The 15,901-nt window shown below is 35.7% G+C and overlaps 1 protein-coding gene across 4 annotated transcripts in view; it reads left to right on the top strand.

Annotated features, from left to right (window-relative positions):
- The window catches only part of ENOX1 (ecto-NOX disulfide-thiol exchanger 1), a 1,465,540-nt gene that overhangs the window by 1,077,481 nt on the left and 372,158 nt on the right, over window positions 1-15,901 (top strand). The window lies entirely within an intron of this gene.

Here is a 15,901-nt window from a genome sequence, read left to right as displayed (position 1 = left end):
TATTTTAGAGTTTATTGAATTCTCAGTAATTATAAATGTTTTCTGTTATGGATATTATAGAGCTATTTATTGCCAGGTAATTTTGCCCTTTTGGTGATTTCCATTGCTTTGTTATGAATATAGCTGACTAGTAACATCTCCTGCTTCATGTGATGTAAAAACACAAAAAACCCTATCAATTTAATGCTTACTGATGACTCATAAAACCCATCCCTTTCTGGTATGGTGGTCTGTTTTTGGTTTGGCTCTCGATGTTCTCTTCTATTTGGTAGGGTAAATAGTAATCAGTTGTAGGGGAAACATGTGGTTAGAAGAGGGTTATTATTTGTTTAAAGTTTTTACTTTTCTGTGGGTGACTTGATATTAACCCACTTGTCTAGAATGATCCCGTGTTCTGTCACTCAGAAAGTGAATAAACAAATGTAAAATTAAGTACAAAAATTCCAAATCTTTCCATTTTTTTTTGCATCCTATTACACTGTCAAGACAACATTTTGAGTTAGAGCCCTAATTGGAGATTCCTGCAGAAGCAGGTAGGGTATTTTATGTTTGCTGCTTGTCAAAATTTAGAACCCTAGGTCTGGGTCTGGGATTGTTTTATACATAAATATACCAGTACCCAGATGCATACACTTAGTTATAAGTCTTGCTAAATGTATAGACATTGATTATTGTTTAGCCTTTTCTGTTAAGTCAAACTAGCTTTGGGGACATCTAAAGAGTTTTCTGTGTATGATAAAAATACTAGATAGAGGTACTCCCGTTCATGAATTTTTCTGAAGCAGTATCAGTGTCTTATCTCTAATTCAGTCTCATTTATATAAAGTACAAGAAGGAAATTTGATTTTAAAATGTATTCATAATTGCAGGTTCCAAATGCTGCTGTATGTTTTCATCAAGCTTACTATTTTGGGGCAGTGAAAATATAAGTAACCGATATAGAGATGGATAGCAATTGTGATGTCAAGAAATCTATGATCTTAGATAATCCATCAGAGGTGAGGACAGCACAGAGGCAGATGGAAATGTTTTTAAGTCTTCAGTAAAAATGATAGCTCAGTCTTTCACTACAGAAAGAGCTTTGAGGCTGAAGCCCTGGTTGGCAGTGACAGATGCTGACCCAAAGGTGCAGATTTTTTCAAGCTCTTTAAAAAAACAATATTGATTACTAACTTGATACTTGAGTTAACAATTAAGAGAATTGGCGCAGAGTTTTTGTACCTCAACAGAACAGAAAAGGAGTAGAGGACTTAGTCCTAGGCTATAGATATCACAAGCCACAGATGGATTGCATTAGAACATCTTTTTTTAAATATAAAGCTTATGTTTCTGGATTAAGACTTACATGGCTTCCACAGGTAATGCTAGATTTTAGTATTCTTAAGAACATATGTCCAAACACTGCATAACAGGAGAGAAGTAATTAAGATGATGAAGATAGTTCAACAGATCATGAAAATAATAGTTTGCTAACAGAGAAAGGCTTGTAACGTCACAAAAGGCATTCCACTAGTGGGTATTTAGTTTTGTGCTGACAAGTAAATATAGTGATTAGCGGTGAGCCTTGTCTTAGAGGAAAACAATCCATTAGCAATGCCATATATCATGTAGAAACAAGATGCTTTCAACTGATAATAGCAAGTGTGTCTTCTTGGGTAGAAAAGTATATACAAGCAATTAGATAATTCCATAACTTGGAATGCAAAAAGAGAAATCAGGTCACCAGAGATGCGCAGTAAGCTATTCTTCATAAACTTGGACTCTAACACTGTAAGTCAAGTTACCCACCTAAAAAAGAAGCGGAAACTACTATGTTAAGAAATGATAATCCTTTGTGATATCATTCTCTGATCACTGTGATCTTACGGGGGTGTTAATGATGCCCATGATATTAAAGATGATAAAGAAGACAATGTTATTCCACATAAAATTAATGACGTTTCATTTACAGAAAATCTGTTGTTTCCCACTGCTAACTGGTGCTGCTTGTATTTTGCTACTCAGGCTGAACCTTTTTGCTCAAGCAGTAAGGGGAAAAATATAGCAATAGAAGTTATATTTAAACATCACAGCTTTGGGCAGAGCAGAAAGAAAAAGTATATATCTATAAGTCACTAATAGTCACAGAGAAAATGAAGTCTACTTTTGATAACATAATATAAATCATAGGAGACTTATCATCATGAAAGGAGGAGAAGGAAAGTTGACATAAGCAATGATGCAGCATCTTATGTGTACTTTATTTTATATGGAACTTTACTCTGTAGATCAGAAGATGGTAACCTTTTATAAGAACTGGCTCAAAGTAATCATAATAATTTGTCCCAACTTAGTTATAATTATCATCATCATCAAAGTCACCATGATCACCAGTTTTTTGTAGTAGTAGTAATAAAAATATTAATAATAATAATGACTCAACATCAATCTGCCTGTCAGCCACAAATCTACATAAGATTAATGCTCAGATCTAAAACCACTGGCTCTGATTTCCCTCTGTCAGCACTTACCCTAATATCATGTGAGCTGCTTAGCAGCTATTTGCTTCTTTTGTTTCTCTGCATATGATATGCTGTCTCTCAAGTATGCTTGGGGAGTGAATAAGAAGATAGGCCTGGGTATGGCTGCCACACTGCCTGACAGCCAGGAAGAAATTAAACAAGAACAACATAAAAAAACATGTTACACCTTGGTACAGCATTTCAAGTACCTTTAGAAACCACTCATGGTTTGTGGGTCAGGGGTGCGGTCCCCCATTGTAGAGACACCTTCTAATAGGAAATACACAATTTCTCTTCCATCGATGGGCAGCAGGCTAATACTTTTATCTTTGTGAGAGAGTAGCAATCTACATATAATGCAAAGTGCTCTTGTTAACATGTAGAACAGAATAGCTGACAGTTGTATTGACAATGACCTGATAGATTGTTCAGAGCAATTATCGATTTCTGGTTCTAGAATTGTGACTTAGAGTCCAATTCTCTAAAGCTTTTTAGTCTGGCGAGATTCTAGGTATCTTGTTAGCATTACGAGACCCCTGAGGAATTATTTAAAGACAATTTTTTGCTTGGGAACTGTGTACCTAGTTAAGGCTTCACTAATATTTCTTATATGAAAGAGAGACACTTACTTTACAATATAAAGCTTAGTAAAATAAGCTGATGATTTCTGTACATGCCGGTTACATGTGGACCCTAAGTCATACAATAAGACCCTGAGTTGGGTTATGTCAGGTTGTTATATGAGTAGGTTACATGATGCTTGCACTAGGTACTCAGGATTGTGCTTACGGGTTCTATAATCTTTTATGCATCATTACAAAACTATCTGTACAGTTCCACTTAAAGGGACAGTAAAAACTTCTGATTGTAATATAACATGCTTAATTATGCAGATTAAATCAACTCCTCCAGTGGAGTGGAGTTTCACCATCGAAAAATAATTGCAGTGAACAAGGTGTTAATCTGTTCTAATAATATTTATACTCTGCTGATATGGAAATATGTGGAAGACTGCAGAGAAATGTTGTGATTTCTGTAGAAGTCTGTAGGAAAAGGGGCTCATAATTTGTTTTATTAAAGGGTTACTAAACCCAAAGTTTTTCTTAGGTAATTCAGACATGGGCCTCTAGTTATTAAGGTCAGGCGGACCTGATCCAACAGTGCGGATCAGGTCCGCCAGACCTCGCTGAATACAGCGAGCAATATGCTCGCCGTATTCAGCATTGCACCAGCAGCTCACAAGAGCTGCTGGTGCAACGCCGCCCCCTGCAGACTCGCGGCCAATAGGCCACCAGCAGGGGGGTGTCAATCAACCCGATCGTACTCGATCGGGTTGATTTCTGGTGATGTCTGTCCGCCTGCTCAGAGCAGGCGGACAGGTTATGGAGCAGCGGTCTTTGTGACCGCTGCTTCATAACTGCTGTTTCTGGCGAGCCTGCAGGCTCACCAGAAACACGGGGCATCAAGCTCCATACGGAGCTTGATACATATGCCCCATAGCATGCAAATTTAAGCAACTTTCTAATTTAATCCTATTATCAAATGTTCTTCGTTCTCTTGCTATATTTATTAAAAAAAGCAGTATTGTAAAACTTAGGAGCCGGCCCATTTTAGGTTTAGCACCCTGGATAGCGCTTGTTTATTAGTGGCTACATTTGGCTAACCAATAGGCAAACGTAACCCAGATTCTGAACCAAAAATGGGCCAGCTAAGCTTTACATTACTGCTTTTTAAATAAAGATAGCAAGAGAATGTAAAAAAATGGATAATAGGAGTAAATTAGAAAGTTGTTTAAAATTGCGTGCTCTATCTGAATCATTAAAGAAAACATTTTGGTTTAGTATTCCTTTAAGTCTGTTTTGTGTATCTGTATATCTGTTTTACTATTAATCACTGACGTAATGTACCCCTAATCATGTACCAAGTACTATGGAATTAAATGCCACTTTACAAATACATGATGATAATAATCAAAATAAATGTCATTTTCAGACAAAACATCATCTTTAGGCATTAGAAATCAGTCAATATGTTTGCTCATTAAAGTACAATTCAACACTGTGCTGTCATCCAAACGAAAAAGCTGCATTTAAAGATATAGTCATTTTTTTTTTAGGCTCTTACAAAATTTTTTTTATAATTCTTTGGGGGGAACACTGTGAGTCAATTGCACCCTCATTTTGAAAGCATAGGATAGCCAATAACTGTATTGCAATAAAGCGTCATGTATATTTTTAGTACTAAATTGATTTTCTTTTTTCTTTTTTCTTTTTTTTTAATTTTGTGGATGTTCTAAGGTTATTTTTCAGACTTTCTGCAATCTTTGCAGATTTGCGTAATCCTATTTTCGTCTAGCAAAAAAAAAAAATCTTTTGAAAAAATAAAAATTCAATACTGTAAATGAATACATTTTCAAAAGGTCAAAAATAATAATACAATGTAAGAAGCTTCAGAGATGCAATTCTCCTTGCTACCTTGTTGATGAAAATGAGAGATGTACTTGTATTATTCATTAGTGCTGCTTTGTATTCATCTGGAATTAGTCAGCAGAAAAACAAAAAGAAAGGGTGATGATCAAAATATGTATTTTTATGATCTTTAAAAGAAAATATTGCAATAAAGATGATAAAGTCTCAAAACATTTTTGAGCAAGTAAATTATTAAAAGGATACTAGCAACCGATATTTATTTGTGGAGGGTGTGTTGCAATATTATATATTATGTAATTGATTAAACAATAGAAAAGAATTCGCTATTTTATAATACTTGCGCTAGTCTGCAAGTAAAACTATATGCACATGTTTTGGATTTATTTTATTTTTTTGCAAATATTTATAGAGCTGCCATTCAATCAGAAGTAATTGCAGGCCACTCTCAAATCAACCATTGCCTCTGTCTACATGACAGATTTATAACAACTGGAAAAATCCAAAGGGACAGTCATGCAATTTCATAGATAGCCTCTATTGTGGCTGTCCGTAGGCATGAGTACACAAACGCTGAGATAAGTCTGACTCTAAATTTGCCTTCCAAGCATTATAAAATGTATTTTTTAAAGCTATACAAGTGTAAAAATTGTAATAATCATGTAATTATTCTGAAATATATTGAATGGATTTTCTATGAAATATTTCTTTTGATATGTTAAAATGCAAGTGACTTGAATTTTGAGCTATACAGCAAGAGCTAATACAGTTATGCCAGGTTCTATCTGTTTGTCAGCACCAAATATGTGCCACTTTATGAGAAGTGTAACTAGAAATCTCAGGGCCCCGGTGCACAAATCCATAAAGCACCTCCCCCCCTCCAAAAAAAACCCATGATTTTGGTACATTTACTTTTTTTTGCAAACAATTAATATTACAATCTGAAAGTGTTTCAAGATTCTTTAAGATGTGGGATGGAGGTTAAATGACAATTATGGTGAACAAATTACTTGCTATAACTCGTTAGACCATGTCATTTTAATACTTACAACACTGCAATGCTATTGCAAAGGGGTTAATTATTTTTTTAATTATAATGGCCCTTTTAACAGTTAGTTACCAATGATTATCTAACATCTATCTAAAGCATTTTACTATTCCACTATCACGTTTTAGGACCAGTAAATACAGTAGATTTGCATAATCAACAAATGCATGATAAAAAGACAATGCATTAGCACTTGGGGACCAATTTATCATTTGTTGGACGGACATGATCCGCTGTCGGCATTTATCATTACACAAGCATTTCTCATGAAATGCTTGTGAAATACCGCCCCCTGGCCACTAGCAGGGGATGTCAATCAACCCGATTGTATCCGATCGGTCTGATTGCTCTCCGCCGCCTCAGAGATGGCGGACAAGTTAAGGAGCCGCTGCTTCTTAACTTACATTTCCAGCAATCTGGAAAGTACGGGGGTAGAATCTAACCCATAGTCTGAACTTCAAATGAGTAGTCGTTTTTTTCACTCCTCCTGTACTATGTGACAGCCATCAGCCAAACACAAATGCATATACATATATTCTGTGAATTCTAGCACATGCTCAGTTGGAGCTGGTGATTCAACAAGTGTTGACATTTTGTTAATGGATGTAAATTGGAAAGTTTTTTTTTAAAATAGCATCCTCTATCTGAATTATGAAAGATTAATTTTGACTTATTGTCCCTTTAATTTTAATATGCTTATATTAATAATACCACATCACAGATTAGTCAACAAACATCATTGGCAATAACATTTTTAAAATAATTTGCTCAATTTAATTTCTGGTAAGTAAAAATGGTAATGCTAGTTACAAGGAGTCAAATGCACTCTTTTATACATAAATAAGGATTTTACAAGACATCAAAAGTTATGTACACTTATTTAAAGGGACAGTCTACTCTAGAATTTGTTTTGTTTAAAAATATAGATAATCCCTTTATTACCAATTTCCCAGTTTTGCATAACCAACACTATTATATTAATACACTTTTTACCTCTGTGATTACCCTGTATCTAAGCCCCCTTATTTCGGTTCTTTTGACAGACTTGCATTTTAGCCAATCAGTCCTAACTCATTAGCAACTCCACTGGAGTGAGCGCAATGTTATCTAAATGACACACATGAACTAGCACTGGCTAGCTGTCAAAATTAACTGAGATAAGAGGCGGCCTTCAAGGGCTTAGAAATTAAGATATGAGGCACACTTGCTGGGCCCTTTTCTGAGTGGCGGAACTCTTCCAGAGCCCGGGCGCACCTGCTGGGCCTTCCCTCCGAATGGTGGACACTAAGGGCCTGGTTACACGTACGACCTTGTCGACCCTGGAAATTCTGCCACTGTACTTTATTTTCCTGTTTGTGAGAAAAGAAAAGAAAAATAGAATCCCTATGACTGCTTAAATGCGTTTATTGCCAATATTATTAGTCAAATGTTCTCCCCTTTAATGTGCTCACAATAATCTATTTTAACAACTTTTATACTTTTTTCATTTGAAATAGCTGTTTTGTTTTGCTAAAACTGCCACTTATACTGAAAATAGGCTGTAGTAAACAAATTATATCAGAATAAATCATCCTTCTGGTGATGGTGGGGGGGAGCCTAGACCATTTGAAAGTGTGTTCTTGCATCAGCTTTGGCATTTTTATCAGTCTGACTGGTGTTGACGGATGGCCACTCCTCAGCTTATCTGCAATTTTGGTTTCTCCTTCTTGAAACTCCTTCACCCAACTCCTAACATTGCTAATGTCCACTACAGTGTCTCCGTAACACCTCTTCAGCCGATTATGGATTTCCTTAGGTGTGCAACCCTCTTTTGTCAGAAATTCAATGACAGCTCTTTGTTTTAGCCTTGGATCCATAGTTGTATTCACTCAATCTGAAAAACAAAAGCATAAATTAGTAGGGTAAGGACACCTCTATAACATCATACATGAACATTCACGTCACTCCAATAGATAAAAAATTACAGACTTGGAGGCATTACTTTTTTATATATATATAATAATAGCCGGTAGCCTAGAACTCCTTCCACTCTTGTGCAACCATAGCCCGGGTGCAATCCTCAGAATGATAAACAAGTTAGCTATGTGTATGGAGGGCACTCACAGGACTTGTAGGATAGGTAAAAGTATATAATCTTTATTTTCCAAAACTAGCAGTACATCAAGCAATGTCGACGTTTCGAACCTCCAACGGATCCCCGTTTCTAGGCACTGGGAGCCATTGGAGGTTCAGTGAGCTATGTGCACTGTAGATGATAAAAATTTGTCTTGAAGAAGGCCTTTGAATAGGCAGAAACGTCGACATTGCTTGATGTACTACTAGTTTTGGAAAATAAAGATTATATACTTTTACCTATCCTACAAATCCTGTGAGTGCCCTCCATACACATAGCTTACTTATATATATATATATATATATATATATATATATATATATGTATATATATATGTATATATATATATATATATATATATATATATTTATATATATATATGTATATATGTGTGTATATATATATATATATATATACATACACACACCTGATAGTGCACTGGCATTTTGCAGTATATCAAAAACTGAAGGATTGTCAGTGCTCCTATAAGTACTATGAACCCCGGTAATACCCATTAGGCTGTAGGTGGAGATGAGTCCCACTGCTGTTACCAGCTCCACCAAACTTTTATGAAGCTCGATAAAGTTTTGCAGAAAGCGCAGGAGCTGTGCAGTGAGCTATTTCAGCCAGATGCTTCCAGCTGTTCTGGCTGACCTGAACTCTCTGCCGCCTTATGATTCAGGGGAGTTCCCTCCCATTTTAGCCATTATGAAGGAATCAGTTTGGGTTGTATGACTGAATGTTTCCTGCATAAAGAACCTATTAGATACATTGATAAATTAGTGTCTTGAAATAGCTGGACTTGCTCGATTTGCAACAAGAAAATTATATTTTATATAGTGGGAAAAAAACTAAAATGTTATCCAGTTAGTCCAATACAGTTTATGACAACAGATCTCTAAAGTCTTAGCATGTATTTGTCAGATATCCAGCAATCTCCCCTCTGTGCATTATCTTCATGTTGCTGTTAGCATGATGTCATCTACAAGCATCTGAAGTCTATAGCACGCCAACTGTAACAGAAACTTCATAACTTTTTAGACAATAGTGGCAGGCTGCCAATCATCCTCACTGTTCTTTAATGTCCATGTATGGCTAGTGCTCAGCTATGCTATTTTGATTACAACTGGTTTGGAAGTAACAGTTTAAAGGGCCATTATAGTGGGAAAATGACATGCTCTATTTCCCTATAACATGTAATTTTATCACTAGTGGGCCTGCAATGCTATGTGTTTAACCCCTCCTCCTCAAATGTGTTAAACACATAGTTAAAGTACTGTCCAGGAGTCACAGAGAGCAAATGAGAGCATGTAATTTGTTCACTATAATAACCCTTTAAATGAAGCGTGGATATTATATAAAATCTGTTTACAAAATAGATTAACTTTATATGGCAAAGGTTTTTTCACTTTAAAAGTTGATTAATTATATTTTAGGTATTTATATTAAAAAAAATGCATTATGTAAACAGTTTTACTAATCTTAGAAATAGGAAATTACATTCTTTAGCTAGTCACTTTGATTTTTTATTTATTCTGATAGACCCTATTGTATGTATAGTCCTCTGAATCTCTTGTAAATTTGTGAAACTTAAGTTTGTTTATATCCCTCTTCATGTTGTCAACAGTTTGTCTGAATAGATTATCAAGTTTCTCATAGTGACTATGATCCACAAACTGATTCAAGTCCTTTTGTATAGCTTGAATTTTCTGCCTAGCCTCTGTTAATTTTTGTTCCTTGTGTCTAATAATTAGGTTCATAAGCCTGATTGAACACTCTGTGAGTATATCATTCCATTCTAATAAAAAGCTATAATCTATTATCAAAAATGTTGGCCTCTTCTTTAGTCTAAGGCCTCGTGGTATCATTTTTATGTCCACATACTTTTCCAGAGACCTTTTGTCCCACCATATTTGGTATTCTTTTATCAAGGCCCTCTCCATCAATAGAAACACCTCTGATATGTCCTTAATTTCTTTATCTGGATTAAATGTATCCTTAAGTGTAGGTCTGCTCTTATACAATTCATCTATGGATAGTAATGAGTAAAAATTACTTGTGGCCATGTTTATATCTATTACCTTTGATTCCCCACTTCCAAGTGGTGTAGATATGGGGTAATAGTCTTAGAATATACTATTTCCAAGTAAAAAAGTTCAAATTGTTAATCCCACAGTGTTGTCCAGCACAGTCACCAGATAGTAACCCTACTGAGCTTTTGTGGGAGCAGCATTACTGTGTGGTGCATAAGAAATGCCAATCCAACTTGTGGGAGGTTTATCAGAAAGCATGGGGTGAAATCCCTTCACATTATCTCAACAAATTAACAACTAGAATCCAAAGGTCTGAAAGGCTGTAATTGTTGCACAAGGAGGATTCTTTGACAAAAGCAACGTTTGAAGGACACAATTATCATTTCACTTAAAATGCATTATTTATAACCTTGTCAATGACTTTATTTCCTAATTCAAACTCATTTCATGTATGTTTTCATGGAAAATAAGGAAATGTATAAGTGACCCCAAACTTTTGAACGCCAGTGTATATATATATATATATATATATATATATATATACACATACCTACACACATATTTAGAAATATCTATAAATATATATATATATATATATAGCCCTTTACGTTCAAACACATATGAAGTCTTATGAGTGTAACACTTTATGTTAAAGTATTTATGTTGTGTTTGGTGCAAATTTTTATTTAGCCCTAATCCTTTACGCAAGGTCTTCAGATGCGCTAACCAGATGAGTGCAAATTCGAGCAGTCATGTTTACTTTCAAATTGTAATATGAGCGCAAGTTAATGCAGGAACAATATTGTAATATTGCACTTAAGCTAACTATAGCGTTCCACTTGTTAACTAGTCCATAATGTTTAGTTCAAGAAGCATGCAATGCACAGTAAATATTCATTGAATTTATTTTCTTGCTTTTGTTTTAAAATATCTCTGCAAATACTTGTTTCACTCTCTGTAGAGTGGCTGGAGCCCATCTGTAGTTATGTATGCAGTAACCTAGCAATGCATTACTGACTTGACCCAATCAAGGAGGATCAGATATACATCCTCACCAGGGTTTTAAACTGGTTTCTTCCTGTGCTACTTTTGATCCATAAAAATGCACATTGTGCTTGCAAAGTGATAGTTTTAAATGCTTTTTTTTTTAAAAAAAAAAACACAAACATTTTGTATTCAGTTAATTTGCTTCTCCCTTGATGTATACTATGTATGAAAAAATCCTTTAATGTGTATGTAAATGTGTTATGTAATATATTATTAAATATAGGGGCAAAACCAGTCCCTTTAAATTGTGATGACATACTCCCTTTACCTTTAATTTCCTGTAAAAAATAAAAATAATGTAAATGGTATATTTTTGGAGAAATCTACCCATCTTTACACCTACAGTATGTACTTTTGTTGTCCTCCCCTATCAGCAGCTGTTTTTTTTTTCACACCAATCAGACAATTAGAAGTTGTAACGTGCACTAGAAGCTGTAATTGTCACTTCTGTTAAGATTGAAGGCGCACACTCAGCACAGTTAGCGTGAGCGCACGCCTTCAATCTCGACCAGCAGACAGTTGTAGTTACTGACTGTTTGTAGTGCTCTGCCTGTGAAGGAAATGGCTGCAGAGTGAGAACTAGGACACAAAGTAAGTGAGGGTAAAGGGAGGTTGTTTTTAGAAAGTATTCCATTAACATTTACAGAAAATAAAAGGTGTTAAGCTTTTACTATGAAGTATTAAAGGGGCCATTGTTGAGTCGTTCTAAGGTAAGTTTGCCAATTTTTTTTTAAAGGAGGACACATATGAAAAATACAAAAACCAGAGTTTTTATAATGGAACATTATTCAAAACATTTCTTTAAACAGCCCCTGTCATATGTACTTTCATAACTGTCCTCCCTTAAAGATGCAGTATGGCAACCCTATTCTAAGACAACTATTTTTAGCTTTTTCCTATATAGTTTATAATTATTATGTTGGTACTCGTCCAAAGTGTAGCAAAATATTGTAGTAACTATTTTTCCTGTGAACTTTAACATGAAATCTACAGAAAAATAACATATGCTACTGCATTTTTGTTTGATTTTATTGCAAACCCTGTAAAGGGTTTAATATTAAAGGGACATCCCAGTCAAAATATAAATGCACATAGATTTATTGCATGTTTTAAAAGAAACATATTTTCAATATACATGTATTGGCAAAAATGCTTCTATTAAGAGTTATCACTGTTTTAGTGTTAACATTTTTCTCTGTAGGTGCATGTGAAGCATAGCTAGATATTTTCATTTTCACTGCACCCACATTTTAAATAATGCAGCTGCTTAGATAATCAGTGGGGCTTGTATCATGTCAGCAATTAACAAATGGAGTCATTACCATATGGTACAAGTACCTTAGGCTCTCTGAACAAGTGTTGTGTTTAAAATGCTGGTGCACAGTGCATACTTAAATACACTTTTGAAACAGCTATAGCTTTTATTAGAAGCCTTTTTGCTAGTGCATGTATATTACAAAATTGCTTCTGTTCAATACCGAAATGCATCCATGTGGTTTTCTATTTTAGCTGGAATATCCCTTTAATAAATATGATTTAGTTACATTCAACTATACTACCAAAGAATTGTCCATGTGCTGGATTAAAACTATGTCCTTTCAGGATTGAAAGGACTCATTTTGTGTCCATTAGATAAGAGGTTATAGCATTCTTCCACCCTGCTGTTAAGTTGACATGCAAATTTCCCAGACACGCCATCAGAGTAAAATGCACCACAGCATAAGTAAACAAGATTAACATTGTGTGCACCAAGAAAATGGAGTTGGAATCAGCATGCTGTACAGACTTTTATTTCAAATGGAATTGGCATTGGGCTAACATCTGCCTAACTAAAGCTGCGCCCTTCAGAAATGTCAAATAAAAATTCACTACGGAGCTAACACCGAGGAACTAGCTAATTGCCTATTCAATTAAGCACTTAAATGTTAAAACATATTGAGATCTTTAAATACCCTTCACATTTAGAAAAATGGCTGTACGTGTGTGTTTCTTAACTAGAAATCTGATACATATTTCAAAGATTTTTCATATTCAGAGCATTAGCCGTGCACTGTTGGAGTTCAGTTTGTAACTTTTTTAGGTCATAAAAAGTACACTGCTCATAGGATGATTTTTTTTTATTGATAGACACTGTACAAAAAAAAAAGAAGTATGTAGTGTTTGTATTTTTAATTCTACAAAATGTACAAAAACTGTTTCTGTTTTAAAAAGAAAAATATGAAGGTAGTTCAGAATTTTAAAGGGTAAATTTAAAAATAAACTGTCATGATCCAGAAAGAGCATGCCGTTTTAAATAACTTTATAATGTATTTCTGTTATAAAAGTTGCTTTATTTTCTTGGTATCCTTTCTTGAAGAGTAAAGCTAGGTAGGATCAGGAGCAGCAGTGCACCTAGACTTCCTAGAAGAATTTTGGCTGCAAAGGGGGTCCAATTTCATATTAATGCCCTTGTTTTTTAAATGGTTTATCCAAAAAGCTCATATAGATGTGATGATGATCAGGTGTCTACATACTTTTGGCAATATAGTGCACATCTAGCTCATATAGATGTGATGATGATCAGGTGTCTACATACTTTTGGCAATATAGTGTACCTCCAGAGGCAGCACTAGCTCATATAGATGTGATGATCAGGTGTCTACATACTTTTTGCAATATAGTGTACCTATAGCTCATATAGATGTGATGATGATCAGGTGTCTACATACTTTTGGCAATATAGTGTACCTCGAGGCAGCTCTAGCTCATATAGATGTGATGATCAGGTGTCTACATACTTTTTGCAATATAGTGTACCTCTAGAGGCAGCACTAGCTCATATAGATGTAATGATCAGGTGTCTACATACTTTTTGGCAATATAGTGTACCTCCAGAGGCAGCTCTAGCTCATATAGATGTAATGATCAGGTGTCTACATACTTTTGGCAATATAGTGTACCTCCAGAGGCAGCACTAGCTCATATAGATGTGATGATCAGGCGTCTACATACTTTTTGCAATATAGTGTACCTCTAGAGGCAGCACTAGCTCATATAGATGTAATGATCAGGTGTCTACATACTTTTTGGCAATATAGTGTACCTCCAGAGGCAGCTCTAGCTCATATAGATGTAATGATCAGGTGTCTACATACTTTTGGCAATATAGTGTACCTCCAGAGGCAGCTCTAGCTCATATAGATGTGATGATCAGGTGTCTACATACTTTTGGCAATATAGTGTACCTCCAGAGGCAGCTGTAGCTCATATAGATGTGATGATCAGGTGTCTACATACTTTTGGCAATATAGTGTACCTCCAGAGGCAGCTCTAGCTCATATAGATGTGATGATCAGGTGTCTACATACTTTTGGCAATATAGTGTACCTCTAGAGGCAGCTCTAGCTCATATAGATGTGATGATCAGGTGTCTACATACTTTTGGCAATATAGTGTACCTCTAGAGGCAGCTCTAGCTCATATAGATGTGATGATCAGGTGTCTACATACTTTTTGCAATATAGTGTACCTCCAGAGGCAGCTCTAGCTCATATAGATGTGATGATCAGGTGTCTACATACTTTTTGCAATATAGTGTACCTCCAGAGGCAGCACTAGCTCATATAGATGTGATGATCAGGTGTCTACATACTTTTTGCAATATAGTGTACCTCCAGAGGCAGCACTAGCTCATATAGATGTGATGATCAGGTGTCTACATACTTTTTGCAATATAGTGTACCTCTAGAGGCAGCACTAGCTCATATAGATGTGATGATCAGGTGTCTATATACTTTTACAATATAGTGTACCTCTAGAGGCAGCACTAGCTCATATAGATGTAATGATCAGGTGCCTTCATACTTTTTGCAATATAGTGTATAGAGAAAGATAATAGGGAGGGTGAGAGAGTAGAGGGTTAAATGGGATAAAAAAGTGAACAAGAGTAAAGGGAGGAAAAGAGTAAAGAAGAGATAAGAGATTGGAGCGAGAAAACAGAGAGTGGCTAGAGACGGGAGAGACAGGATAGAGAAGAGAGGCAGAGTGAGAGAGAGAGAAGACATAGTGGTAAAGAAGTTCTCTAAAAGGAGACACCAATGGGAGAAATATCAAGAAAAGTGAAGGGGGAGAGAGAGGACATAGAAAAAAGACAGAGGTGAGTTAAGAGGAGAAAATGGAGAGTGGGGATAAAGAGAGAGGGAAAACCAAAGAGGAATAAGAAAGAGAGTGAGAAGAGAAAATTAGAGGAGGGAGATAGGTAATGAAGAGAGAAATGAGAGAGGAGTCAGATAATTGAAAGAAGGGAGAGCGAGAGGAGTGTCAGAGAGAGAAAGATGAGAAGTGGAAAAAAAGAGAGACTGAAAAGAGAGAAGAAAGGGAAAACATGGGAGGGAGTGAAAGGAGATGAAGAGTGAGGGGAAGAGACAGAGGGAGCAGTATATAGAGAGTAGGGGGAAAGAGACAAGAGTAAAGAGAGAGAACAAAGATTGAAACATGAATAAGATAGGAGAGAGGGGAGAGAGTGATTAGAGAGGAGTGAGAGAGTATAGGAAATATTATCAGTAGCTTATGACCTCTGGTTGCAAATGGGTTAAACAGATGTGTTTTGCTATGAGATGCACAAAAAGTGCCTTGGGAGTACTTGAGGATCACCAGACTAAGTGCAGCTCATTCACAGGTTCAGGGAAGGGAGGAGTCGGCATTTGACAGCAGCCAGACCACTTGCCATTGTTTCTAAGGTCCGATGTGCAAAA

Source organism: Bombina bombina, chromosome 3 (assembly GCF_027579735.1).
Source record: "Bombina bombina isolate aBomBom1 chromosome 3, aBomBom1.pri, whole genome shotgun sequence".
Lineage (NCBI taxonomy): Eukaryota > Metazoa > Chordata > Amphibia > Anura > Bombinatoridae > Bombina > Bombina bombina.
The sequence above is the reverse complement of the archived record's forward strand: the minus strand, read 5'-3'. Positions and strand labels throughout refer to the sequence as shown.